This window comes from Anomaloglossus baeobatrachus, chromosome 8, assembly GCF_048569485.1.
Source record: "Anomaloglossus baeobatrachus isolate aAnoBae1 chromosome 8, aAnoBae1.hap1, whole genome shotgun sequence".
Lineage (NCBI taxonomy): Eukaryota > Metazoa > Chordata > Amphibia > Anura > Aromobatidae > Anomaloglossus > Anomaloglossus baeobatrachus.
The window spans coordinates 34478050-34504761 of NC_134360.1; the positions used below are offsets into that span (position 1 = coordinate 34478050).

The 26712-nt window shown below is 51.3% G+C and overlaps 1 protein-coding gene across 1 annotated transcript in view; it reads left to right on the plus strand.

Annotated features, from left to right (window-relative positions):
* Positions 1-542: 542 nt before the first annotated feature.
* The window catches only part of SETD5 (SET domain containing 5), a 152527-nt gene continuing 126357 nt past the window's right edge, over positions 543-26712 (plus strand). Inside the window, exon 1 of the mRNA XM_075321431.1 lies at positions 543-608. The gene's annotated coding sequence lies outside the window, so the exon portion shown is untranslated. The remainder of the gene's footprint in view (positions 609-26712) is intronic.

The following is a 26712-nucleotide window of genomic DNA, read 5'->3' on the forward strand; positions in this document are numbered from 1 at the left end:
TGGAATCGTTTTCTTCCAGGATTGGCATCTTTTAAAGTGCCCGGCTCATTTTCTGCAGTGGGGGGAAATAAAGCAACAGCCCCCAGCTAATGAATCCTGCCTCTATATTGTGACTTGTCCTTGCACCTTGTTGTATAGAGGTGTAAGGTGCAGGATCCTCACCTGCCGCCTGTGACACGGCAATTCTTCTTTTTTTCTTCCTTCGTCCCCCAATTCCACACACTGCTGGAGAACGTGCTATGATATGAAACCATTTGAGTATATCTTGGTAGTAAGAGAGCACACTAGCAAGCGAGGGTGTGACGGAGCCGGGGAGAAAGCCTTTCTACGTGGTAATCCAAGGGACGCCACTGGTAGCCATCTCACTCTGATCTCTAATATGTCACACAAGCCGGCAGTGTAAAAAAATGTCATTTATCCGTCATGTACGTGAAGGTGAAATAAGCCACGAGGCTCGTTCAAAAAATATTGCAAAAAAAGTATATGATGGCTATTTGCATATGTGCCCCCCTTTTGTAACCTGTCACTTCTTTCTTTTTGTAGCAGACTTCCAGAGATCGCTGGGAGAAGAGATTATCGGACCCTCACGGCCACGGGCCAGTGTAAAGGTAAATATTCCATATTGTCATTTATGACTGCTGTACTCTAATGCATTGCAGGCCTCTCATGGGTTAAAGCGGGATCTCATTTTTTTTTTTTTTCTTCTTCTGGAATGAGATATTCTTTCTAATTGAGCCACATAAATGGCACAGAATTCTCCGGGGGAAGATTTTTGGGGTCAGTAGCATTTCCAGCCCACACCAAGGTGTCTGATAAATCGCAGCGCCTCCTGGGGACGGGATGAGGGAGGCAGTCCAGCCTGTCTGCCATTAGCACAGGCTGACAGCGGTGCTGCGAATCTCACTATTGATTTAGAAGGGGCTGGGAGGTTAGGACGTGCTCGCCTTGTTAGTGCCGGGAGCCTTGCTGCAGAGTGCCAGCTGTGGACAGAAGCAGAGGAGGGGGAATCGATAGCGAGAGCACAAGTGATTTGGTGCATATTGCAGGAGATAGTAGAGAGCTCTGTAATACGCACTGCATTAAAACAAAGGCGCTCAACGGCATTAATATTTCAATTTATTTTTCCCATTTACGATAAAATGACACAATAATTCTCCAGCTTTAATGTTTTGGTTTCTGCAGTTAAAGAGACCTGACCGTGTTTTTTTCATCTCGTCCATACGTGATATGTTACGTTAGACAGACCAACTTGTAGCTCTCTAGCTATTTTGGAACAACTACTCCCAGTATGCTGGGAATTCTAGTTGAGGACCAGAGAGGTCAGAGAGATCCAGCTGGTGTAGGAAGACGTATGGACAAGAAATGCTTCATGGGGGGATGTCATAATAGCCGAACTAGAGACTGCTCCAGAAGGAAAAGACGCCAAACATTCGAATGGGAAATCCGGGTTCATAGAATGTTTTCGGTTTGCCTCCATATACAAAACCACAGTTGTGGTTACACCGGTGTACGCGAGAGCAGTGCGATTCTTGCAGCAGCCGGTAATGGAAGAGAGACAGAGATAAATCCCTCCCTCCCCTCCGCAGCGCCGGCCTGCCCCCCTCCGCAGCGCCTGCCTGCCCCCCCTCCGCAGCGCCTGCCTGCCCCCCCTCTGCAGCGCCGGCCTGCACCCCTTCGCAGCGCCGGCCTGCCCCCCTCCGCAGCGCCGGCCTGCCCCCCTCCGCAGCGCCGGCCTGCCCCCCTCCGCAGCGCCGGCCTGCCCCCCTCCGCAGCGCCGGCCTGCCCCCCTCCGCAGCGCCGGCCTGCCCCCATCCGCAGCGCCGGCCTGCCCCCCTCCGCAGCGCCGGCCTGCCCCCCTCCGCAGCGCCTGCCCCCCCTCTGCAGCGCCTGCCTGCCCCCCCTCTGCAGCGCCGGCCTGCACCCCTTCGCAGCGCCGGCCTGCCCCCCTCCGCAGCGCCGGCCTGCCCCCCTCCGCAGCGCCGGCCTGCCCCCCTCCGCAGCGCCGGCCTGCCCCCCTCCGCAGCGCCGGCCTGCCCCCCTCCGCAGCGCCGGCCTGCCCCCCTCCGCAGCGCCGGCCTGCCCCCCTCCGCAGCGCCGGCCTGCCCCCCTCCGCAGCGCCGGCCTGCCCCCCTCCGCAGCGCCGGCCTGCCCCCCTCCGCAGCGCCGGCCTGCCCCCCTCCGCAGCGCCGGCCTGCCCCCCTCCGCAGCGCCGGCCTGTCCCCCTCCGCAGCGCCGGCCTGTCCCCCTCCGCAGCGCCGGCCTGTCCCCCTCCGCAGCGCCGGCCTGTCCCCCTCCGCAGCGCCGGCCTGTCCCCCTCCGCAGCGCCGGCCTGTCCCCCTCCGCAGCGCCGGCCTGTCCCCCTCCGCAGCGCCGGCCTGTCCCCCTCCGCAGCGCCGGCCTGTCCCCCTCCGCAGCGCCGGCCTGTCCCCCTCCGCAGCGCCGGCCTGTCCCCCTCCGCAGCGCCGGCCTGCCCCCCTCCGCAGCGCCGGCCTGCCCCCCTCCGCAGCGCCGGCCTGCCCCCCTCCGCAGCGCCGGCCTGCCCCCCTCCGCAGCGCCGGCCTGCCCCCCTCCGCAGCGCCGGCCTGCCCCCCTCCGCAGCGCCGGCCTGCCCCCCTCCGCAGCGCCGGCCTGCCCCCCTCCGCAGCGCCGGCCTGCCCCCTCCGCAGCTATGGTCCGATCACACGATTGGACCACAGTCGCATGACCCTCGGCTCCTGCTGTGCTGCCAGCTTGAGTCAAGTGTCAAGCGAGGATCACACTAATCCCCGTGTGGCCTCAGCCTTTAAGGCATATAAAAAAAAATAACGAATGTAATGATTCTGGATGATTTTGGCAACGCCCAACTGCTTATGGTTACCTTACTGGGTCAGAGCTTTTCCAAAACTGCATGTCTTGTGGGATGTCCCTGGTGGGCAGTGGATAGTATATACCAAAAATAGTTCAACTTGTGAACAGGCTACAAGGACATGGGACCCAAAGCTCATTTTTGGAGGAGCAAAAGTTAGCCCGCTTAGTATGGGCAAATTGCGGTTTTCGGTAACGCGCTCCGATTGGTGCACGGTACCAGCTGACCGCTGTCCCGGCAGGTATCATGTGTCGCTGGTCCCGCTCACCTTTTGAGACTGAAGTGATTGGAGCCAGAATTCCTTTAAATTGCTCCCTATCAGAACATCACAGGTTGCGGAGGATGGGGCTGTGTGTCGTACACATGAATTGGCAAGTGGTTTTAGGGTTACGGCTGAGCAGCGTTTAACTCACCTAATGTATCTAGGCTGAAATAATGTGTAACGAGACCATGGATGAAGACAGAAGTGATTTTATTTGGAGTTCTGCAATGATTTCCTACCATTTTTGTATGTTTGGATCCGTTAATAGTTAATGCTCATGAATATGGTGCGAGCAGATGCTGGCGTCCTGATGTACCTGATGTGCGGTTGTGTGGGCTGCTGGTTTTGTGCTGTCTTGCCGTTGTGTGTAGGCTGAGCAGCTTTGCCTTGAACTTTTGCAATATAGCGAGTTGTTAGTGGATTGGCAGGGCCATGTCTCTAACTACGCTGACATACATAGCAACCGGAGACGAGCAAACCATTCTAAACTAAGCAATTCCGCTGTGGATCGCCCCCAAAAATTGGATTCCAACGAGTTAGAAGATTGTGTTTTGATTTCTGCAAATTCCGTCAAATGACATCCGGCCAACCTTGATATTACCGGCATCTAATAAATGTTGGGAATGAGTGAAAAAAAGGCAGTGAACTCTTAAAGTGCACACTGCGTCTTATAGACACCGGCATGCCCGCATAGTTTTTGAAGCAGAAGACTTTTTAGGAAAAAAGCTTGGCAGTAGGGGTTTTCCTCAAGCGTCATCTTTGCCTATTTTTTTTTTTTTTTTTTGCACCTGTAGAATAGTCTCGTCACTTCTAATTCGTCATAAGTTTTGAATCTTGAAGTGATTAAAGGGAACCTGTCGGGTCCCCTCTGCCCCCACCCCAGGAGCATTGATACCTGCATGCCCAAATTCCCTGCCTAACCATCCCTGTATGACACTCTGCACTCATATAACCATCCCTGTATGACGCTCTGCACTCATATAACCATCCCTGTATGACGCTCTGCACTCATATAACCATCCCTGTATGACGCTCTGCACTCATATAACATCCCTGTATGACGCTCTGCACTCATATAACCATCCCTGTATGACGCTCTGCACTCATATAACCATCCCTGTATGATGCTCTGCACTCATATAACATCCCTGTATGACGCTCTGCACTCATATAACCATCCCTGTATGATGCTCTGCACTCATATAACATCCCTGTATGACGCTCTGCACTCATATAACCATCCCTGTATGACGCTCTGCACTCGTATAACCATCCATGTATGACGCTCTGCACTCATATAACATCCCTGTATGACGCTCTGCTCTCATATAACCATCCCTGTATGACGCTCTGCACTCATATAACATCCCTGTATGACGCTCTGCACTCATATAACCATCCCTGTATGACGCTCTGCACTCATATAACATCCCTGTATGACGCTCTGCACTCATATAACCATCCCTGTATGACGCTCTGCACTCATATAACATCCCTGTATGACGCTCTGCACTCATATAACCATCCCTGTATGACGCTCTGCACTCATATAACATCCCTGTATGACGCTCTGCACTCATATAACCATCCCTGTATGACGCTCTGCACTCGTATAACCATCCCTGTATGACACTCTGCACTCATATAACCATCCCTGTATGACGCTCTGCACTCATATAACATCCCTGTATGACGCTCTGCACTCATATAACCATCCCTGTATGACGCTCTGCACTCATATAACCATCCCTGTATGACGCTCTGCACTCATATAACCATCCCTGTATGACGCTCTGCACTCATATAACATCCCTGTATGACGCTCTGCACTCATATAACCATCCCTGTATGACGCTCTGCACTCATATAACATCCCTGTATGACGCTCTGCACTCGTATAACCATCCCTGTATGACACTCTGCACTCATATAACCATCCCTGTATGACACTCTGCACTCATATAACCATCCCTGTATGACGCTCTGCACTCATATAACCATCCCTGTATGACGCTCTGCACTCATATAACCATCCCTGTATGACGCTCTGCACTCATATAACCATCCCTGTATGACGCTCTGCACTCATATAACATCCCTGTATGACGCTCTGCACTCATATAACCATCCCTGTATGACGCTCTGCACTCGTATAACATCCCTGTATGACGCTCTGCACTCGTATAACATCCCTGTATGACGCTCTGCACTCATATAACCATCCCTGTATGACGCTCTGCACTCATATAACCATCCCTGTATGACGCTCTGCACTCATATAACCATCCCTGTATGACGCTATGCACTCATATAACCATCCCTGTATGACGCTCTGCACTCATATAACATCCCTGTATGACGCTCTGCACTCATATAACATCCCTGTATGACGCTCTGCACTCATATAACCATCCCTGTATGACGCTCTGCACTCATATAACATCCCTGTATGACGCTCTGCACTCATATAACCATCCCTGTATGACGCTCTGCACTCATATAACATCCCTGTATGACGCTCTGCACTCATATAACCATCCCTGTATGACGCTCTGCACTCATATAACCATCCCTGTATGACGCTCTGCACTCATATAACATCCCTGTATGACGCTCTGCACTCATATAACATCCCTGTATGACGCTCTGCACTCATATAACATCCCTGTATGACGCTCTGCACTCATATAACATCCCTGTATGACGCTCTGCACTCATATAACCATCCCTGTATGACGCTCTGCACTCATATAACCATCCCTGTATGACGCTCTGCACTCATATAACCATCCCTGTATGACGCTCTGCACTCATATAACCATCCCTGTATGACGCTCTGCACTCATATAACATCCCTGTATGACGCTCTGCACTCATATAACATCCCTGTATGACGCTCTGCACTCATATAACATCCCTGTATGACGCTCTGCACTCATATAACCATCCCTGTATGACGCTCTGCACTCATATAACCATCCCTGTATGACGCTCTGCACTCATATAACCATCCCTGTATGACGCTCTGCACTCATATAATATCCCTGTATGACGCTCTGCACTCATATAACATCCCTGTATGACGCTCTGCACTCATATAACATCCCTGTATGACGCTCTGCACTCATATAACCATCCCTGTATGACGCTCTGCACTCATATAACATCCCTGTATGACGCTCTGCACTCATATAACCATCTCTGTATGACGCTCTGCACTCATATAACATCCCTGTATGACGCTCTGCACTCATATAACATCCCTGTATGACGCTCTGCACTCGTATAACCATCCCTGTATGACGCTCTGCACTCATATAACATCCCTGTATGACGCTCTGCACTCATATAACATCCCTGTATGACGCTCTGCACTCGTATAACATCCCTGTATGACGCTCTGCACTCATATAACTATCCCTGTATGACGCTCTGCACTCATATAACATCCCTGTATGACGCTCTGCACTCATATAACATCCCTGTATGACGCTCTGCACTCATACGAATGCTTTTGTTTTTAAACAAAGACTTATAAACCTCACTTTCCCTATGCTAATTAGGATCTTAACTAGTTGCAGGGGCGTTGTTTCCCCAGAGCCGGTGTCACCGATCCACAGGGGCGTGATAACATAGAGATGGCAGACTAGTCTGGGGGAACAACGCCTCATCGACTAGTCAAGGCCCTAATTAGCATAGGGACATTGAGGTTTAGAAGTCGTTTTTTTAAACATTCTTACTAGTGAATAGCATTATACGGGCCGGTTCGGCAGGGAATTTGCACATATGAATGCTGCTGGGTTGGAGGGCAGAGGAGACCTGACAAGTTCCCTTTAAAATAAATTTAAAGTGTTACAATACGTGCACAGCAAATTGTTTTTACACTGCTGTGCGTATGTCCATTATTTTTTAATGTTTGAGTGCTTTTTCAACCGACTTTCAGATAGAATCCACCTGAAAAACACCGAGTACACATACTGTCCTCGGCCTTAGCCATCTCTGCAATGCAGCCCGGTCTTCTGATAAGTCGTTTCCATTCTGCCACTTCCGGGTCATCGTTCTTCTGGTGAGTACCATATTTTTCGGACTATAAGACGCACTTTTCCCCCCCAAAATTTTGGGGGAAAGGGGGGGGGTGCGTCTTCTAGTCCGATGGCTGCTGGGAAGGTGGGTTCGGTGGTGGTAGAGCAGGTCATCAGAAGCAGGAGCAGGCTGTAGCAGCATATACCGTGACCACGTGGGCCCGCTCATTAGCCTCATTTCATATGCATGCATTCCGACGCCCATCATCTCTCAACCCTGAAGCCGTTGCTGATAGGTGGGGGGGGGATGATGGGCAGGGGGTGCACACATACTAAACAACCGGCCCGCGTGATCATCCTTGGCTTCTACAGCCTCGAGTGAACATATGCGGCTGTATTCACTGCCCTCCGCGTATCATCATCAGCGCGGGTGAGAATTGGTATACTCATCGGTCACCGTTCCCTGCAGCATCGCGATGACCTCCTGTCCGCCGGCCCACTGATGTGTGTGGAGAGTGATGCGCACAGTGATGACGTCATCGCTGTGCGCACGGCTCCACACAGGTCAGCGCCGCTGCTGCTGGCACAGACAGGAAGACGAGTGATGCTGCGTGGACTGAGAAAAGGTGAGTATAAATGTTAGTTTTTGTGTGTGCCGCAGGATGCGGGCCATATACCAGGATAATAATAATAATAATAATTTTATTCATTTATATAGCGCTATTAATTCCACAGCGCTTTACATACATTGGCAATACTATCCCCATTGGGGCTCACAATCTAAGGTCCCTATCTGTATGTTTTTGGAGTGTGGGAGGAAACCGGAGAACCCGGAGGAAACCCACGCATACACGGGGAGAACATACAAACTCCTTACAGATGGTGTCCTTGGTGGGATTTGAACCCAGGACCCCAGCGCTGCAAGACTGCAGTGCTAACCACTGAGCCACCGTGCTGCCCGATGGGGGTATTTATCAGGATGGGGGACATATATACAAGGATGGGGATCATATACAAGGCAGGATGATCATTACCAGGATGGGGTACCTTAGTAGAGAATTTGGGGACATTACCCCCATAATAGTATCAGCAGCAGATCCTCGCCCCATAACAGTGTGTCATGACCACATTTTTTCTTAAAATTTAATTTTCCTATTTTACTCCTCTAAAACCAGGGTGTGTCTTATAGTCCGAAAAATACGGTATAGTCTAGACCCCACACAGTCGCATTGGTTCTGAGGTGCGTCAGTGACTGGTATCTCCTCACGTGATCGTGTGGGGTACGGTCAACGGCAGCATCAGACGAGGCCGAAAGGGGAAGACTGATCAACAAACTGGGCGGCATCATTGATATGGACAGAGCCGAGTGTTTTACATTTCATTTTAACCCCTGTCCTGTAGACTTTGCACCCAGTTTGATGCCCATCAATTCCCCCCCCCACCCTCTCAACTTGAATTTTACCCAAAAGAAATGTTTGCAGACTTGGTCAACTCTAATGGCATCCTGTAACACAAGTCATATCCACATTACCCACTGTATAAAGGAAAAAGCTTCATATATGGAAAAGTCAAATATTATCCTGTTACAATGTAACATATTGCAAACTGTAAAATGATATCTGCGAGGACTTATCAAGATGTTTATGTTCTGGGTAATGTTGTGACGTGACCGCTCCTGACCATAGTCGGAGGCAGCACCTGCAATAGCGCGGAGTCTACACATACCTGCACTATTTTATTTCGGGTGTCGCACCTGTGTCTGCTGTCATGCCTAGATGTGTTGTCGTCTCAAAAAAAAAAAAGTTATTCCCACTGGAAAATCCCTTTAACTATATTCTGTTTTTTTATACAGCGGTATCCCCCATAGAAAAAAACATAGCCGGTATATTTTCATCCAGGAGTGAAATTTGTTGGGAAATCCTCTTGACTTGCACCTCTGAGGGAACGCTCCATGCAATCGTACCAGCGCCGTAATGATATTCATTTGACCTACATAAAAATGTTCCCAATCCGCTTCTATCACTACAATTTGCAGAATGTAAATGGTCGTAGAGGTGGGGTCCCCTTACCTGGGATCTGATAACACCACGAATGGTATAATCAGACGGGCGCCACCACCTTGCATTGATTTCGGGGGTCACAATCTGCAGAAGACGCACTTGTCTTATCCATTTTCTCTATTACCTTCCAAGACATTATTACAAGCCAGACAGTCACACCAGATCCCTACTATGGGGAATAAAGGAGGATCGCTCCCCAGAAGATCATCTCATGGGTCCCGCTCTCTAATATTTTAACTGGGTTGGAAATGCTTTGTCTCATTTGTGGACTGAATTAATCGTTCGTACAGGTCGTTAAAGGGGTTGTCCAGTGAAAAGCAATGATCAAATATTTGCATATATCTGCATAATTTGATTGTGGGGGTCTGAGACCTGCACGGATCGACAGCCTGTACGTTTGACCCACTTTACATTCAGCCCGTATGGGGGCTGCAGTACACGGCACCCCCCCCCCATCAGCCCCGTAGAGAATAAATGTAGCAGCTGAAGACAGGGAAGAGTGTCCAGTTTAAGATAAAAATTCCCTTTTCCCCCAAATGTCAGACCACCGCTAGTCAATAATTCATCACCTATCTTATGGATAGGTGATCTCTTGTTTTCACTAAGAAACCCCTTTAAATCATGACTGTTGCACGCTCATTGCCCCTTGTAAACAGGGATCTGCTGCTTAAAAAAATGCTTTATGGGGTCAGAATTTTTGTATTAGGCCCTGTATGCACACTGTGTTTTTTTGCCACAAATTTGCCGCGTTTTTTGCTGAAGAAAACGTGCGTTTTTTATTCATAAAGTTCATGCAGTCCTTCCCCAGCAAAATCTGAGAACTCCAAAATACTGTGCGCACACTGCGTTTTTTTTTCCCTACAGGTTTTGCTGCAGAATTTCTGCAGTAAAAAGAAGCAGCATGTCACTACTTTTCCGCAGGTGAGCTTTTGCCATTGATAAATGGTTAAGAAACGCGGTAAAACTGCATGCGGATTTTGGGTGCGGGTTTTTTTGCCGCAGGTGCGGAATTCTGCCCGAGGGGGTGCGTATTTTGCTTAAGAATCTCATCTACCTAGTGCTCACAGACCCTTAAAGGGTTTTTTCAGGTCATGGCAGATTTTTAGCAAGCACTGTAGCACACTGAGTCACAACAGTGTGTAATATATACACTGTCAGGATGCTGCTCGTCAACTTGAGCTGCGTGTCTGCAAGCAAGCAAATTATATTTTCTGTCATGTGAACACCACTCAAACAGGCTTTACAAAAATTGTCAAGGCCTTAAACTCCTTTAACCCCTTAACGACCCATGACGTACTGGGTACGTCATGGATCGTGTGCCGGCAAGGCCCGCCCCCTGCTGCCGGCAGGCAGCGGCGATCCGCGCACATATCAGCTGTTATCAACAGCTGACGTGTGCCTGCTAGCCGCGGGTGGAATCGCTTCCACCCGCGGCCATTAACCCCTTACATTTCGCTGCCAAAATCTGGCAGCGATATGTATATGGGCGCCGCCATGACAGTCACTTACCCCGCCCCCACCGGAAGTCACGTGACATGATCACGTGACTTTCGGTGGTTGCCATGGTAGCACAGGGTCATGTGATGACGCCTGTAGCTAACATGACTCACTTCCTCTCAATGCCGGAATACAGCCGGCATTGAAAGTGAAGCAGCAAATCTGCAGTTCTCAGCTCTGTAGCTGAGATCTGCAGATAGTGCAGAGCGATTGGATTGCTGATCGCTATAGCCCCCTAGGGGAACTAGTAAAATAAAAAAAAAGTAAAAAAAAAAAGTTTAAAAAAAAAACCCTAAAAGTTCAAATCACCCCCCCTTTCACCCCATTGAAAATTAAAGGGTTAAAAATAATAAAAAATACACACATTTGGTATCGCCGGGTTCAGAAATGCCCGATCTATCAAAATAAAAAAATAAATGAATATGATCAGTTATCGGCGTAGCGGCAAAAAAATTCCAAATGCCAAAATTACGTTTTTTGGTTGCCGCAAATTTTGCGCAAAATGCAATAACAGGCGATCAAAACGTAGCATCTGCGTAAAAATGGTACCGTTAAAAACGTCAGGTCGAAACGCAAAAAATAAGCCATCACTGAGCCTCAGATCCCGAAAAATGAGAACGCTACGGGTTTTGGAAAATGGCGCAAAACGTGCGCCTTTTTTTAACCCCTTAGATACAAGTAAACCTATACATGTTTGGTGTCTACAAACTCGCACTGACCTGAGGCATCACATAGATACATAAGTTTTACCATATAGTGAACACAGTGAATAAAATATCCCAAAAACTATTGTACGATCACACTTTTTTTTGCAATTTTTTCGCACTTGGAATTTTTTTGCCGTTTTCCAGTACACTATATGGTAAAGCTTATGGTTTCATTTAAACGTACAACTCGTCCCGCAAAAAAAAAGCCTTCATATGGCAAGATTGATGGAAAAATAAAAAAGTTACGCCTCTCGGAAGAAGGGGAGCAAAAAACAAAAACGGAAAGTGCCCGGGGGCTGAAGGGGTTAAAGGGAACCCGTCAAGTGCAATATGCACCCAGAGCCATGAGCAGTTCTGGGTGTATATTGCTAATCCCTGCCTAACCGTCCTTGTATATACTAGCATAGATAAAGACATCTTTAGAAAAAGTATTTATAAAGCTTCTTTATAATATGCTAATGAGGACTGGTCGCAAGGGTGTTAGTTCCCTTGGCATGTTGGCACACGCACAGTGGCATGCTAATAGGCAAATGAATGCACAGCGTCAGAGGCATGGTTGGGCTCACCTCTGCAGCCAAGGTTTTCGGCTTAGTGCGCATGATCATTACGTCCCGGACTTCTGGTCGTGCGTGCTACACCAGTTTGAAGCCGGAACGCATTCACCCGGCTTCATAGTGCGCATGACTGGAAGTCCACGTGCACTGAGCCGAAATCCAGCATCCGGTGCATTGGCAACAGTGAGTGTTAAGATCAACCATGCCTCTAACGCTGCACATTCATTAGCATGTTAGGGGCGTGCATACAAGCCAAGGGGGCCGACTAGCCAAGGGAACTAACACCCTTGCGACTAGTCCCTGGCCTCATTAAGATACGATGAAAGATCTTTAGAAATATTTTTTCTAAATCTCTCTTTTATGTAAGGTAGTAGATACAGAGACAGTTAGGCTGGGATTAGCAATATGCATCCAGAACTGCTCGTGGTTCCCTCTAAGTCTGCATTTTGTATCAGGCCAATTTGAATTTAATAAATATATGCATACGTGTTTGTGTGTTTATGTATGTATGTGTGTCACGAACCACCGGGGGGGTCACTCAGAAATCCCCCGCGCTGGCTACCAGTACGTCACAATCGGGGGGTAACAAGTGGGGGTCACCCCTCCTTTATACCTCCCGACCGACAGACAGAGCACGTGACGCGCTCTCTAGCGCCCCTCTTATAGTCAGGCCAATTATGGAATTGCCCGACAATAAGCAAGGAGGCCGCTATACTACTTATGCCGATTATTGAAGGGTCCCCGGTGAGAGTAGGGTATATATTCCCCCGACCTCCGCGGGCGGAATATATAAAATCTCCCCGAATCTCACTGGCCTCCCCACAATAATCCTTGGCACAAACTCGCTGCCACCAACCGCTTCACGGTAACTATTAGCCGAACACACAGACGTGGGATTCAAGATCGAGATAACAGAACAGCCCAAGATTAATTATATAATTTAATCAGCCTAAAGCACACTAGAAACTACAATATATACAATAGGGAATCTACAGAATATACATATGTCAGAGTACAGTTACAATCAAAGCATGGGTTACAAACAGGCATACACAGTTCCAGCAGTTACCTTGTTGCGTCTGGCCACAGGGGGGCGCTGTACCCAGGTTTCTAGGATCCTTCCCACAGATGTTTCCTACACGTGCCCCCAGCGAAAAGAACCCTGGAAAATGGCCGAAGTAGGGTTATCAACCTGGGCAAATCCAGGTCCCCTCCTACCTTAGTGACCTCAGAGGGAGCACTGCTCCACCCCTGGCTTGAGTTATGGACAATCCACAACATGGAATATGGGCCATAACTTTGCCTGGGAGCGTCGTAGGCGGACGCCAATGCTCTCATTGTGACAGTTATGAATTTAGCTACAGAACGAGGGGACTCATGACCTGTCTGCCAGTTCCCTATTGGCTGATATCACGCCTGGGGCATTTCCCAATGTCCTGCTCCCATAAAAAGGGTGTGCCGGCATCGTCCGCATGCGGAGACACCATTTTTATGGTTGCCGTATTTATCGGAAATATGGCTTGCGAGATATGAACCATTTTTTACTGGAGTCGTTCTGTCTAGCTAGTTCCATAGCCTTGCTAATGAGATACAACTCTTGTTACAGGGTGACGGCAGGGAGTCATCCTGTGTCCATTGTTCCCACACCACCTCATCTCCATATCACAGGAGATGGCCATGGGATTTGTTGCTAAACCAGTTGTGTGAAGGAAAGGGGGGGTGACACCAGGAGAGGGCTTCCTGACATACTTGAATATCATGATTTATCGTCATATCTCCGGATTTACCTCACACTTCCCCCCTTTTGAGGGCGCTAGGGGGCAGCACACTCCGGTGTTCCCCCGTGCGCCCGTCCGCGACCTCTCCTTGTCGGGACAGCCCGTCTGCGTTACCGTGGTCACGGCCCCTTTTGTGGCGAATGGTGAAGTTGTATTGCTGGAGCGCAAGGCTCCATCGCAACAATCGCCCATTCGTCCCAGAGACGGTGTGCAACCAGCTGAGGGGATTGTGGTCCGTCTCCACGATGAAGTGGCGCCCGTATAGATAGGGTTGCAGACGCTGCAGGGCCCACACTATGGCCAGGCACTCCTTCTCCATCGTGGAATAGGCAACTTCCCTTGGTAACAGCTTCCTGCTCAGGTACAAGACTGGGTGCTCTTGGCTCGCAGAGTCCACCTGGCTGAGCACCGCACCGAGGCCGAAGTCACTGGCGTCGGTCTGTACTACAAACGGCCGCGTGAAGTCGGCTGCCTGTAGCACGGGCGGGCTGGACAGGGCGTCCTTTAGGGCCCGGAAGGCTGTCTCGCAGTCCATTGTCCAATCGACTGCAGAGGGCAGCTTCTTCTTGGTGAGGTCCGTCAAGGGCTTTGCCAGGCTACTATAGCATGGAACAAACCTCCTATAGTACCCAGCGGTCCCCAAGAAGGACATCACCTGCTTCTTGGTCCTGGGGGTGGGCCAGGATGCGATGGCTTCCACTTTCTCAGGCTCGGGCTTCAGTGTTCTCCCACCTACCCGGTGACCGAGGTACTGGACCTCGCTCATGGCCAGCTGACACTTTCCCGGCTTGATGGTCAAACCTGCCCGGTGGATCCGCCTGAGCACCTGTGCTAGATGCTCTAGGTGGTCCTCCCAGGTGGGACTGAAGACGGCAATGTGATCCAGGTACGCGGCCGCGTACCCTTCAAGTCCCTTGAGCAGGGTGTTGACCATCCGCTGGAAAGTGGCAGGGGCATTCCTCATCCCGAATGGCATCACCGTGGACTCGTACAGTCCAAATGGGGTAATAAAGGCAGAGCGTTCCCTGGCCTTGCGAGTCAGGGGGATCTGCCAATATCCCCGGCTCAGATCCATGATGGTCAGGTACTGAGCCCCGGCCAACTGATCGAGCAGGTCATCGATGCGTGGCATTGGGTACGCATCGGCGACCGTGACCGCATTGAGCCCCCTGTAGTCCACGCAGAACCGCGTGGTTCGGTCCTTCTTAGGGACGAGGACTACAGGCGAGGCCCAAGCGCTGTTGGATGCCTGGATCACCCCCAGCTTCAACATCTCGTCAATCTCCTGGCGCATGTGTTGCTGCACCTCCAGGGAGACCCGATATGCTGAACGCCGGATCGGGGGATGATCCCCAGTGTCCACGTGATGGATAGCCAAGTCAGTCCTTCCGGGCTGGTTGGTAAACAACCCCCGGAAGGGGAGGAGGGTGGCCCACAGCTGGGACCGTTGGTCCTCCAAGAGCTGGTGGCCAACCTCCACATCCTCCATGGATCCGCCTGCCCTAACCTGGGCTAGCATATCCAAGAGGGTTTCCGCTTCTCCCTCCTCGGGCAGGTTGCACACGGGGAGCGCACATGCCTCCCGCTCATGATGTGCCTTCATCATGTTCACATGGAAGGGCTTCCGCCTTCCACGGGCAGGGTCCAGGGTGACCAGGTACGTCACAGGGTTGAGCTGCTGGTACACGAGGTATGGGCCTTCCCAGGCTGCCTGAAGCTTGTCCTGTGGTACGGGGACCAGTACCCACACCTTTTGACCCACTTGGTAGGTCCTTTCACAAGCGTTCTGGTCGTACCAACGCTTCTGATCGGCCTGGGCTTGAGCCATATTGTCGTGTACCAGTTGCGTCAAGGCCTGCATTTTGTCCCGGAAGCGCATGACATACTCGATAACCGACACTCCAGGGGTGGCCAAATCCCCTTCCCAAGCCTCTTTCACCAGAGCCAGGGGGCCCCGCACACGTCGCCCGTACAGGAGCTCAAACGGTGAGAATCCTGTTGAGGCCTGTGGAACCTCCCGGTAAGCAAATAACAGGTGTGGGAGATACCGCTCCCAGTCACGCCCATGGGAGTCGACCAACATCTTAAGCATCTGCTTTAAGGTGCCATTGAACCGCTCGCACAGGCCATTAGTCTGTGGATGGTACGGGCTGGCCACCAGATGTCGCACCTGGACCTGCTTACAGAGGGCCTCCATCAGCTGGGACATGAATTGGGTCCCCCGGTCAGTGAGCATTTCCTGGGGAAAACCCACTCGGGAGAAAATCTCCAGCAATGCGGTGGCCACCTTGTCAGCCCGAATGGACGACAAGGCCACTGCTTCTGGGTACCGGGTGGCATAGTCCACTACCGTCAGTATGAAGCGTTTCCCGGAGCTGCTGGGGATGGCCAGCGGGCCGACCAGATCCACAGCCACCCTCCTGAAAGGCTCATCGATGATTGGCAGAGATACTAGTGGGGCTTTGGGGTGTGGCCCCGCCTTCCCGACTCTCTGACAGGTTTCACACGAACGGCAGTAGGCAGCCACATCGGCCCCCATTTTTGGCCAGTAGAAATGCTGGTTTACCCTGGCCTTGGTCTTAGCTATCCCTAGGTGTCCGGCCATCGGAATCTCATGTGCGATCCGCAACAACTCCGTCCGGAACGGATAGGGTACCACCAACTGTCGGTCCCTGGGCCACGCCTCCGGTGAACCCTGCTGGACCGTGGCCCGGTACAGCCGTCCTTGGTCCCAGACCACTCGCTCCGGGTCCGAGTCCGAGGGAGGCTGTGCCGCCTGCTCCTTAAGAGCTTTCAGGCTGTCGTCAGCTTCTAACGCTGCCTGAAACCCCTGACTAGATGTGGCCAGAATCGACGAGACTGTCACATCTTCAGTCAGTACCCCGGGACCTGTGTCCTGGCCTCCACCTGACTCGGCTGCCACTTGGTCAGAAGGGGAAGAGCTATCGGACCTCCGGGAGGCCCCTTGGCTTCCAGCACTCCCACTGCGGGTGACAGCGGCCACAGCCGCTGCGACCGTGGGTCGTGCCTGCTCCTCCTCCGTTCCTGACCAAGTCGCCGGTTCAGGCAGACCTACCTGGCTTCCTGACACCCCGGTTGTGGGGGAACCATGCACCGAGATCTTACCTGGGAGCACTTCCGCTCCTGGACCGGCCCCAATCTCACCTGCCTGTTCCCCTCCTGCAGCAACAGAACCCCGCTGTGAAATCTCTGGGGACCCCACATTTGCTGTGGTAGCCCCCACCCCACACACTGGTCCTCCCCCTGCAGCACCCTGCTCTCTGCTTATCCCTGCAGAGGGCAACAGATCCCAGCTCACAGGCTGGTTACTTGTAGAGGCATTGTCACACCTTTCTCTGACCCCCTCCCCTGTCACAGCTGCAGCTGAGTGTGTGTCTATGGTGTCTATGCAAGCAGAAATATCAGAGTTCACTCCCTCCTCCCTTACATCATTCATAGATAACACATTAACATTGTTAGGAGTCATGTCAGTACGGGCTGAAGGTTCAGCCCTTGGGGGGGGCCCAAACTGGGAGGTTATCTGCCCCAAATCTGTCCCAAGTAGCACGTTTGCAGGGATCCGATCAGTTACCCCCACCTCCCTCACCCCTCGCCCTGCGCCCCAGTCCACATAAATGTCAGCAACAGGCAGCGCCGGGTCAGTGCCTCCAATCCCGGAGACAGCGAGGGTTTTTCCAGGGATCAAGTCTTGGGGGGACACCATCTCAGGCCGCACCAGAGTCACCTCCGAGGCGCTGTCTCGCAGTCCTATGGTCACAGACCGGCCGACGGTGACAGGTTGGAAGCTGTCCAGGGACCTACCACCACCCCCACCCACACAATACACCTTGGGCGGCCCTTGGGACGGGGACGGAGCCGGGGCCTTGGGACGCTGAGGGCACATGGCCTTGAAGTGTCCAGGTAGGTTGCACTGGTGGCACCGTCTTGGTTCCGCCACGGGCCTGGAGAGGGGAGTTGAGGGGGACACCCCCTGCAGTCTAGGGGCAGGTGGGGCAGTCGCAGAATTCATCTTACCCCCTCTCCAGGTGCTGCTGGTGGCCGCTCTCCTGGCCTCAGGGGCCCGGTTGTTGGTGTAGTCATCGGCCAGGGCAGCTGTAGCCGTGGACCCCTTTGGCTTCTGGTCTCGGATGAACTGGCGGAGATCCTCAGGGCAGTTCCACAAGAGTTGCTCCGTGATGAACAAGTCCAGGATCTCCGGTCCGGTGGAAAGCTGCAGGCCTTGGGTCCAGTGGTCGGCAGCTCGGGCAAGTGCCCGCCGGTGGTCAGCCCAGGAGTCCTTTGGTCCCTTTTGCAGGGTCCGGAACTTCTTGCGGTAGGACTCCGGAGTGAGGTTGTACTGTTGGATCAGGGCCCGCTTGATGGTGTCGTAGCCCTGATCTGCCTCAGCAGGCAAGTCCCCAAGGATATCCAGGGCCTTACCCCTTAGACGGGGGGTCAGGTATTTGGCCCACTGATCCTTGTCCAGATGGTGCTGCAAGCAAGTCCGTTCAAAAGCAGTCAGGAAAGAGTCCAAGTCTCCATCCTTCTCCAGCACTGGGAAGTCCTCAACACGGACCTTTGGAAGTTTGGTGTCTTGAAGGTCACGTGTGGCTGATGAGGGCCGGAGCTGAGCTAGCTGCAGCTGGTAGTCACGCTCTGCCTGTTGCTGTCGCTCTTCACGTGCTGCTTGCCGCTCCGCAGCCTCACGCACTGCTTGCCGCTCCGCAGCCTCAGCGTCACGCGCTGCCTGCCGCTCTGCCCTGCGCTCTGCCAGGAGTTCCTTGTAGCCCTCCTGGTCTCCAGCCTGGAGAAGGGCCATAGCCATTTGAAGAAGGCTATCCGAGCCTCCCAGGCTCGGTGGAATGGCACGTGGTGATCTGCGGCCCGCTGCGGAGCCTGGTGATTCACTGTCCATTGCAGAGCGGAGGGCTGGCATCTGGCTCGTTGAGGACCCTTGGGTGAGCTGCTCCTCATCTTGTCCAGCAGTGCCAGGTTGTGCAATGTCCTCTGCAGAGCTGTTTTCTGGCGTCGAGCTCCTGGAGGACTCGTGGGCAACCTCCTCATTACTGTCCACAGCACCGTCCTCCCTCTCTTCGGCTCCTGCTTTAGCATTGGCCAGTTGCCTAGCTCTGCTCCTGGTGCCATCAGCCATTCTTGCAGACTTTTGGTCACTGACACAGAACTGACACCTGATGCCTCCACACACCTTACAGTATCTGCACTCTGACACTCTAGTGTTGAGCTAGTCTGAAGACCCCAGCAGCCACAGCTGCTGCAGGCAGTCTTTAGTGTCTGGGAGTATGGGTCTCACACTCACACACACTATTATCTCGATCCCACCGCTATGCCACCAATATGTCACAAACCACCGGGGGGGTCACTCAGAAATCCCCCGCGCTGGCTACCAGTACGTCACAATCGGGGGGTAACAAGTGGGGGTCACCCCTCCTTTATACCTCCCGACCGACAGACAGAGCACGTGACGCGCTCTCTAGCGCCCCTCTTATAGTCAGGCCAATTATGGAATTGCCCGACAATAAGCAAGGAGGCCGCTATACTACTTATGCCGATTATTGAAGGGTCCCCGGTGAGAGTAGGGTATATATTCCCCCGACCTCCGCGGGCGGAATATATAAAATCTCCCCGAATCTCACTGGCCTCCCCACAATAATCCTTGGCACAAACTCGCTGCCACCAACCGCTTCACGGTAACTATTAGCCGAACACACAGACGTGGGATTCAAGATCGAGATAACAGAACAGCCCAAGATTAATTATATAATTTAATCAGCCTAAAGCACACTAGAAACTACAATATATACAATAGGGAATCTACAGAATATACATATGTCAGAGTACAGTTACAATCAAAGCATGGGTTACAAACAGGCATACACAGTTCCAGCAGTTACCTTGTTGCGTCTGGCCACAGGGGGGCGCTGTACCCAGGTTTCTAGGATCCTTCCCACAGATGTTTCCTACACGTGCCCCCAGCGAAAAGAACCCTGGAAAATGGCCGAAGTAGGGTTATCAACCTGGGCAAATCCAGGTCCCCTCCTACCTTAGTGACCTCAGAGGGAGCACTGCTCCACCCCTGGCTTGAGTTATGGACAATCCACAACATGGAATATGGGCCATAACTTTGCCTGGGAGCGTCGTAGGCGGACGCCAATGCTCTCATTGTGACAGTTATGAATTTAGCTACAGAACGAGGGGACTCATGACCTGTCTGCCAGTTCCCCATTGGCTGATATCACGCCTGGGGCATTTCCCAATGTCCTGCTCCCATAAAAAGGGTGTGCCGGCATCGTCCGCATGCGGAGACACCATTTTTATGGTTGCCGTATTTATCGGAAATATGGCTTGCGAGATATGAACCATTTTTTACTGGAGTCGTTCTGTCTAGCTAGTTCCATAGCCTTGCTAATGAGATACAACTCTTGTTACAGGGTGACGGCAGGGAGTCATCCTGTGTCCATTGTTCCCACACCACCTCATCTCCATATCACAGGAGATGGCCATGGGATTTGTTGCTAAACCAGTTGTGTGAAGGAAAGGGGGGGTGACACCAGGAGAGGGCTTCCTGACATACTTGAATATCATGATTTATCGTCATATCTCCGGATTTACCTCACAATGTGTATATTTAATAAGTAATTATATGTGGTCCTGAGGGTCTAAATGCACATTAAAGGGGAGAAATCTGTTAAAGGGAACCTGTCAGCAGAAATTTCGCCCAAAACCTAAAAGATTCCCCCTCTGCAGCTCCTGGGCTGCATTCTAGAAAGGTCCCTGTTATTATTGTGCCCCCTGTGAGACCAAAATAAAGACTTTATAAAGTGGTACCTTTTTGTATGCAGATTCTGTAAATGTGACACGGGGGCGGGCTGCCTGATGGCCGTTATTCTGCCTCCTGCCGCTTTAGGCCGTCCTCCATCGCCGATTTCCATAGCTGTGGACGCCGCCCAGTGCTCCACAGGTCCCCGCGCATGCCCAGTGCTCATCTCTCGTGGATGAGCACTGTGCCCAGTGTCACCGCTGGTGACATGCGCGCAGGCTTTAGATTATGGGCGGTGCTGTGATGTTTATTACCAAGCAACCGCCCATAATCGCGAGACTGCGCTTTCCCCCTCGGCGTCCTTCGTTCTGCGCAAGCGCGGTGCTGCTGACCCCACGTCACCTCCTATCTATTTCCTGCCTCAGGGCAAGATGGGAAGGAGGGGACGTGGGGTCAGCAGCACCGCGCTTGCGCAGAACGAAGGACGCCGAGGTGGAAAGCGCGGTCCCGCGATTATGGGCGGTTGCTTGGTAATAAACATCACAGCACCGCCCATAATCTAAAGCCTGCGCGCACGTCACCAGCGGTGACACTGGGCACAGTGCTCATCCGCGAGAGATGAGCACTGGGCATGCGCGGGGACCTGTGGAGCACTGGGCGGCGTCCACAGCTATGGAAAGGAGCGATGGGGGACGGCCTAAAGCGGCAGGAGGCAGAATAACGGCCATCAGGCATCCCGCCCCCGTGTCACATTTACAGAATCTGCATACAAAAAGGTACCATTTTATAAAGTCTTTATTTTGGTCTCACAGGGGGCACAATAATAACAGGGACCTTTCTAGAATACAGCCCAGGAGCTGCAGAGGGGGAATCTTTTAGGTTTTGGGCGAAATTTCTGCTGACAGGTTCCCTTTAACACCGGATGATCGCTGCATTTATATGGAAACGCGGCTACAGAGATCCCGTCCATTATGATCTGGTCATTGTAAATCTCTCAGGATCATTACCTCCACAAGAAATGCAGCAGATGTTGTAATTTGTGACACTGGAAACCTCTAAATACAGAAGCACATATGCAGCCTGTAGTTTTTCCTCTTGTGCGGAGTCCACGTTTGTGCAGGCCATTGTTAGTGCATATTTCGGTGTTCCCTGAATTTCCTTGCTTTGAGAGGTGAAGCATTGTCCCAGACAGTGACGTCAGCGGGTATCCAGGAGGAAATGACACGCTGGACACCTCGATTAGATCAGCTCTCCCGTCCGGTGTCATTTTTTAGCCTTTTTGCATTGTGAATATTTGGTTCCTCTTTTTCTTCGTTACTTATTTACTGTAAGTTGTGAACCTTTTCCTGGCCTCCGTATGCGAGCACCGAGGAGAAGCGTGCTTCACCATTACAACAGGTTTATTCTTGAAGTTTCCTTTTTTTTTTCTTCTTCCCCTGTTTTTTATCTTGTATAATTGAGGTAAAGGTTATCATAAAATATCAGACATGGACAGTGAGGCCAAGATTCCTGCAGGCAAAACCGGTTTTCAGATTTATAGTTACAGCAAAATGTGTGTCCTGCTGATTCTGCACAAGTTCCTGTTCTCTCCGTGCAGACCTGTGGCTTTTCGCCCTCTGTGTTTTTTACATTACCAAGATGTTTTAGTGCAAGGAATAGTAATTATGTTGGATTGTGTCAGTGGTATAAAATATCGTGTTATGTGGGTTTGTAACTGAAGACCTGTAAGCTGCCCAAAAACCGAGGGGACATTGCTCATAGGGGTTGACGGACATTAGAGGAATCATAGCTGCTGTCTTATCTATGTAATAGGCCACATAATTAAAGGGTTGTCCCCCCCCCCTCCCCAAAAAATCTGCTATCCATCGTATAGGGGATAACTCTGGTCTGAATTCTGGCACCCTAGGCGCGAGCCCTGGGATGGGGCTTTGCAGTCCTGGAGGTGTTTGCACATCTCCCGCTGAATTCATTGTCTGTGGGACTGACGGAAATCAGCTGTGTGCTGTACTCTGCAGTCCCATAGACAAGGAATGGAGCAGAGACCGCACATATACCAGTCCATTTAACATAAGGACCCCCAGAGGTCAACAAGTTATCTGTCCAATGGATAATCTTGAAAATAACCCTTGTCGGCCATTTTTATTAACCCCCTGTCATCCGCGGTTGCATGGAGTTACTGAATCTGAGAGATGTGTTAGTGATTGTGCAACTACAGGACGGAGTGTAGTGTAGGAAGGTGACCTGTGACTTGGAGGTCACCATGTTCATCAGCTTTTCCTTCTGATTTTCTTATACACGTGCGTGCTAATATCAGCTGAGCGTGCATATCTTATCTTTTGGAGGAGGAGATTAAGCCACTGCCAGGCACCTCTGGCAATGACGTACAATTAAAAGGATTGGGTAGGTTAAAATGCAACATGTACAATCCTCCTTTTCCCACATATCTGCTTTCAGGCCTAAGGGTACCTTCACACTTTAGCGATGCAGCAGCGATCCAACCAGCGATCTGACCTGGTCAGGATCGCTGCTGCATCGCTACATGGTCGCTGGTGAGCTGTCAAACAGGCAGATCTCACCAGCGACCAGTGACCAGCCCCCAGCCAGCAGCGACGTGCAAGCGACGCTGCGCTTGCACGGAGCCGGCATCTGGAAGCTGCGGACACTGGTAACTAAGGTAAACATCGGGTATGGTTACCCGATGTTTACATTAGTTACCAGCGCACACCGCTTAGCTTTGCTCTCCTAGCTACAGTACACATCGGGTTAATTAACCCGATGTGTAATGCAGCTACATGTGCAGAGAGCAGGGAGCCGCGCACACTGCTTAGCGCTGGCTCCTTGCTCTCCTAGCTACAGTACACATCGGGTTAATTAACCCGATGTGTACTGCAGCTACATGTGCAGAGAGCAGGAGCCGGCAGCACAGGCAGCGTGAGAGCTGCGGAGGCTGGTAACTAAGGTAAATATCGGGTAACCACCTTGGTTACCCGATGTTTATCTTGGTTACAGCTTACCGCAGCTGCCAGATGCCGGCTCCTGCTCCCTGCTCGCTTCATTTCGTCGCTCTCTCGCTGTCACACACAGCGATCTGTGTGTCACAGCGGGAGAGCGCCTTTGAAGAAAACGAACCAGGGCTGTGTGTAACGAGCAGCGATCTCGCAGCAGGGGCCAGATCGCTGCTCAGTGTCACACACAGCGAGATCGCTAATGAGGTCACTGCTGCGTCACAAAAAACGTGACTCAGCAGCGATCTCGGCAGCGAGCTCGCTGTGTGTGAAGCACCCCTTTAGTTAGGACACCCCATACATATTATAGATACCGGTAGTTGCCCAAACACTCCAAAATTAGTGCGTTTATCTAATGTTGTCCCAGTGAATAGGATGTATAGTTGCACGATATCTGCCGGCCGCGCACACAACCCAGCAGGTATCTGTGGACATGGTGTGATCAGCCCATCATTGAAGGTCTGTATCGGTCACCTATGTCATATTTATGCAGTTTTTATGGCTGTCACCTGGTAGATGCAGATTGGTGACTTTTGGCAGGAATTAGACCTGCGTTTATTACCCATTGTACAGCTGGTTGTCGTCTTCTCCCTGTTCTTGCCTGATATGATTGTGCTTGGTGATAGGTGGAGATGGACGGAGTCAGGGCCGGAGACTTGCGTTACTCACAATGCATGTTGCAATTATTTTCTCAGCACGGTGCAATCACAGCATTTCCACCCAGAGTATACACAATTGCCAAATAGCAGATTGCATTATATTGTTTTTTCCAAGGGAAAAAAAAAAGTTGCCTGCTCTACGCACATAGTGGGCCCACCGCGATCACGGGGTGCTGCCATGACAGCCTGTGGCTGGTGTTCATCGGAGAACACGTTTTTTTACTATATACAAGCAATACAGTGGCAGTTCGATATATGTAATAGACCATAAGGAGATAACACGTTCACGTCCCCTGAGGAAATAATAAAAGTTTGCATTTATCTCTTGGAGTACAGTGATCCCACCAGGTTTAAACATTGTGTCCTATTGTTTCACCCTCATATCATCGATGTTAGGCTATGTGCGCACGTTGCGTACTTCACTGCAGAAATTTCTGCAGCGATCTGAAGAGTACACATGCGCTTCAACTCGCTGCCGAAAATGTCCGTAGTGAAAAAAAAAAAAGCCGATTCCATGCGCTCTGCCTGCAGCTCCTGCCATAGACAGAGCAGGGGCTGCCGGCAAAGCGCACGGAAGAAGTGACATGTCACTTCTTAGAACGCGCGCTTCGGGCAGCAGCCGAAGCGCTGCGCTCTAAGACGCCACGTGCGCACGTCCCCTGCACAATCTCCATAGATTATGCAGGGGACGCAGGACGCATGCAGTTACACTGGTCTACAAAGCGCAGCGTAACTGCATGTAATTACGCAACGTGCGCACATAGCCTTAAACAAGTTTTTCAGCTCATCAGAATTATCCTTTAAAGGGAACCTGTCACCAGTTTTTTCCCCTATAAGCTGCGGCCACCACCACCACCGGGCTCTTATATACAGCATTCCAGGCCGCTGTGTAGAACATAAAAATCACTTTAATACTCACCTAAACCGGTTGCTGCGGTGGATGTAGCTCAGATGGGCGTTTTCGTCTTCCGGTGCCAGTGCCGTCTCTTTTGAAGCCGCGGTGCATGACGCGTCCGACATCATACACACTCACCGGCATTCAGGTACTGCACAAAGCAGATCGAAGTATTGTAGTGCGCATGCGCGGGACCGGCGAATGTGTATGACGTAGACGCGTCATGCACCGCGGCTTCAGAAGGAGGACGAAGATGGCGAACAACGAAGACGCCCATCTGAGCCACATCCACCGCAGCGACCGGTTTAGGTAAGTATTATACAGTGTTTTTTTATGTTCTACACAGCGGCCTGGACTCTTATATACAGCATGTTAGAATGCTTATAGGGTAAAAAAAAAAAACTGGTGACAGGTTCCCTTTAAAGGGAACCAGTCAGGTCCAGTTTGCACCCAGAACCATTAGCAGTTCTGGGTGCATATTAGTAACTTCTGCCTAACTCTCCCTGTATACACTAGCGTAAATAGAACTTTAGAAAAAGTATTTCTAAAGATCGTTTATTATATGCTAATGAGACCAGGGACTACTCACAAGGGTGTTGGTTCCCTTGGCTAGTAGGCCCACATAGCATGTTAGCACGCCCCTGTCACAAACCACCGGGGGGGTCACTCAGAAATCCCCCGCGCTGGCTACCAGTACGTCACAATCGGGGGGTAACAAGTGGGGGTCACCCCTCCTTTATACCTCCCGACCGACAGACAGAGCACGTGACGCGCTCTCTAGCGCCCCTCTTATAGTCAGGCCAATTATGGAATTGCCCGACAATAAGCAAGGAGGCCGCTATACTACTTATGCCGATTATTGAAGGGTCCCCGGTGAGAGTAGGGTATATATTCCCCCGACCTCCGCGGGCGGAATATATAAAATCTCCCCGAATCTCACTGGCCTCCCCACAATAATCCTTGGCACAAGCTCGCTGCCACCAACCGCTTCACGGTAACTATTAGCCGAACACACAGACGTGGGATTCAAGATCGAGATAACAGAACAGCCCAAGATTAATTATATAATTTAATCAGCCTAAAGCACACTAGAAACTACAATATATACAATAGGGAATCTACAGAATATACATATGTCAGAGTACAGTTACAATCAAAGCATGGGTTACAAACAGGCATACACAGTTCCAGCAGTTACCTTGTTGCGTCTGGCCACAGGGGGGCGCTGTACCCAGGTTTCTAGGATCCTTCCCACAGATGTTTCCTACACGTGCCCCCAGCGAAAAGAACACTGGAAAATGGCCGAAGTAGGGTTATCAACCTGGGCAAATCCAGGTCCCCTCCTACCTTAGTGACCTCAGAGGGAGCACTGCTCCACCCCTGGCTTGAGTTATGGACAATCCACAACATGGAATATGGGCCATAACTTTGCCTGGGAGCGTCGTAGGCGGACGCCAATGCTCTCATTGTGACAGTTATGAATTTAGCTACAGAACGAGGGGACTCATGACCTGTCTGCCAGTTCCCCATTGGCTGATATCACGCCTGGGGCATTTCCCAATGTCCTGCTCCCATAAAAAGGGTGTGCCAGCATCGTCCGCATGCGGAGACACCATTTTTATGGTTGCCATATTTATCGGAAATATGGCT